The 3,293-nt window shown below is 44.9% G+C and overlaps 1 non-coding gene across 1 annotated transcript; it reads left to right on the top strand.

The window, feature by feature from the left end:
- The first annotated feature begins 2,544 nt into the window (after positions 1-2,544).
- Positions 2,545-2,617, top strand: trnav-uac (transfer RNA valine (anticodon UAC)). Its single transcript has one exon. It is a non-coding gene; the product is annotated as a tRNA-Val (tRNA).
- Positions 2,618-3,293: the final 676 nt, after the last annotated feature.

The raw sequence follows: 3,293 nt of genomic DNA, 5'->3' as shown, positions 1-3,293 counted from the left end.
ACTTCTTTGACCAAACTTTTGGCCATCTGCCCTAATACAACAAGAATTTGTATTCATATAGCACCTTTAATGTAATAAAACATCTCAAGGCACTTCACAGAGGCATTATAAGACAAAATTAGACACCAGCCACATAAGGAGATAGGGCAGAGAGGCAGTGAAGTGTAGGGAGAGTATTCTAGAGCTTAGGGACTAGCTAACTGAGGGTGTGGAGACCAGTAGAGGAGCAATTAAAATTGGGGGTGCTTAAGAGGCCAGAATTAGATGAGTGTCGATATCTCAGAGGGTTGTGGGGCTGGAGGATATTACAGAGATAGGGCGGGGTGAGGCCATGGAGGGATTTGAAAACAAGGATGAGAATTTTCAAATCAAAGCATTGCTTGACCGGGAGCCAATATAGGTCAGCGAGCACAGGGGTGAAAGGTGAACAGGACTTGGTGTGAGTTAGGACATGGGCAGCAGAGCTTACCAGACTATACCATCCAACAACAGTAGGATATTCCCTTTCCTTTTCTCCTCTGGCTCTGTTGAGCAAGTAGGTTATCACCCTTCTCTTGGTTTTCATAAGGGACCAAAGTGTCGCACTCAATAGTGAAACCTCAAAACTGCTCCCTCACAGATGTGAGCCCACATCAGACACTGTGCAATGGAGCATGATCAAAAAATGACATTTTTAATGAGAGCAACACTTCTGTTCTTTATTTTAAAAAAAGATTACTGCCATCAGAGAGAAAATAGAAGTTGCCTGCAGAGATTTCAAAAGGGACAAATCTCATTCGAGGTGATGTGGTACAAAACCTGGTGATGGGGGAAAGTCTTTGGCCAAGCACAAAGGAGGCCGGTGACCAGTGGTGTGCCGCAGGGATCGGTGCTGGGCCCTCTGTTGTTTGTCATATATATTAATGACTTGGATGTGAATGTAAGGGGCATGATTAGTAAGTTTGCAGATGACCCCAAAATTGGTGGTATAGTGGACAGTGAAGAAGGTTGTCTAAGGTTACAACAGGATATAGATCAACTGGGAAAGTGAGCAAGGGATTGTCAAATGGAATTTAACACAGACAAGTGTGAAGTGATGCATTTTGGGAAGTTAAACCAGGGCAGGACATATAAAGTGAATGGCAGGGCCCTGGCGAGTGTTGTTGAGCAGAGAGACCTTGGGGTGCAAGTTCCCTGAAAGTGGCAACACAGGTAGACAGGGTTGTGAAGAAGGCGTATGGCATGCTTGCCTTCATCGGCCGAAGCACTGAGTACAAGAGTTGGGACGTCATGTTACAGTTGTACATAATGTTGGTTAGGCCGCATTTGGAGTACTGTGTGCAGTTCTGGTTGCCGCACTACAGTAAAGATGTGATTAAGCTAGAGAGGGTGCAGAAGAGATTCACAAGGATGTTGCCTGGTTTGGAGGGCTTGAGTTATAAAGAGAGATTGGATAGGCTGGGTCTGTTATCCCTGGAGCAAAGGAGGCTGAGAGGGGACATGATAGAGGTATATAAAATTATGACAGGCATAGATAGGGTAGATAGCCAGAGTCTGTTTCCCATGGTAGGGGTGACTAAAACTAGAGGGCATAGATTTAAGGTGAGAGGGAGGAGGTCTAAAGGGGATCAAAGTGGTAAATTTTTCACACAAAGAATAGTGGGTATCTGGAATGAGCTGCCTGAGGAGGTGGTGGAGGCAGGAACAGTAGCAACATTTAAGAGGCATCTGGACAGGTACTTGAATGAGCAAGGCATAGAGGGATATGGAATTAATGCAGGCAGGTGGGATTAGTATAGATAGGCATTATGGTCGGCATGGACGTGGTGGGCCGAAGGGCCTGTTTCTATGCTGTACGACTCTATGACTCTATGAGACAATGTAGGAGATTACTAGAGAAGATTTAGGGATGTAGAGTTGGGGAAGGACAGAAAAGTTGCAAGACCAAGATCCAGTTTTTGCAGACTGATTGGAAGGGGTCATTTGGGTTCCAGTTGGGAACCTTCGACAAACTTTCGAGAAAGATTTGGATGTAGGCCCAAGGAACGTTGAGATTTACAGACACCCGAAGTAGGAAGAATAGTTCAGCAAAAAGAAAGATGAAAATAGAATCTGATTTGATGAGGGAATGGGCTGAAATGTGACAGAAGAAATTCAGGGCATGTTTGGGGTGACGTAATTTGGTTTTAAAAAGCAGTGATAATATTGAATGAAAACAAGAGTGGCATTTATCTGCCTCGGTGTCTAATTTTGCTTTATAACCCTCCTATAAAGCACCTTGGAACATTAAAGATATTGCATAAATAAGTTGTTGTTGTTAAAGTCGGCCACGGACAGCATTAGCCCCGCCCCTAGTCCGTGAATGACAGCATTAGTCCCGCCCACAGTTAGTCAGTGAGTGACAGCATTCAACCCGCCCACATTTAGTCGCCTGTGCCGGGTGGGTGCTCCGATGTTGAAGAGGACGCTGTTTTGGGCGGACTGACTCTGGCAGAGGCATCAGGGCACAGACTGCGCATGTCTTATAAGGTTTTGAGGTGGACTAGCGGACATTTGCTCGCCTCTGGTTCCATAGTGTAGTGGTTATCACGTCTGCTTTACACGCAGAAGGTCCTGGGTTCGAGCCCCAGTGGAACCAGATTTTTTTTTAGGTTGTTAAACATTTCATTTTTCATCTGTCCCCTGTTTATTTCAAACTAGTTATTTAGTTATTGTCAATCTGACACCTTTAAACATCAGCAGTGAGTTATTAGTCAACATGTTAGCATTTTTTAATGCTGAAAAGCTGAACCACAGCATTAGAAATGCGGAGGGAGAGATGGTTGCCTGAGAGTTGGTGTTTAGGGAGCGTTTGCAGGTATGACTGGGTGAGATTGCAATGATTATCAGTCATTGAAAGGCCAGGCACTCAGAGAAACAAGCTGAATTGTCGCATGTTCCTTGAAGAGTTTTCTATTGGACAGAGGCTACATTTCTTCAATTACCATCCAAATGGGTATTGGGGGAGCATGTGGACCATGGGGACAAATTCTATTCCCATTTGTTTCCTGCATGGATGATTTGTTCCCTCCAAATCCTGGAATTATTTCCCCAATCTCCCCCACTACCTGAAACAGCACAGCACTGGACCCACCCCCAGTCAGGGCCACGAGGAAAGCATTGGGCCACTGCATATCCAACTGTATCTGAACAGTTGGTCATTTATCTGTTTGATCTGGATGAGGTTTAGCATATTCCAGACCTGGTATCTCGTGGCACTGCACACAGAATCAACACCAACTGCAGTCTAAAGATAAAGTAGATTACCAGGATAG

The sequence above is a fragment of the Heterodontus francisci genome, chromosome 10 (genome assembly GCF_036365525.1).
Source record: "Heterodontus francisci isolate sHetFra1 chromosome 10, sHetFra1.hap1, whole genome shotgun sequence".
NCBI classification, from domain to species: Eukaryota; Metazoa; Chordata; class Chondrichthyes; order Heterodontiformes; family Heterodontidae; genus Heterodontus; species Heterodontus francisci.
This window is presented reverse-complemented; position numbering and strand designations above follow the sequence as displayed.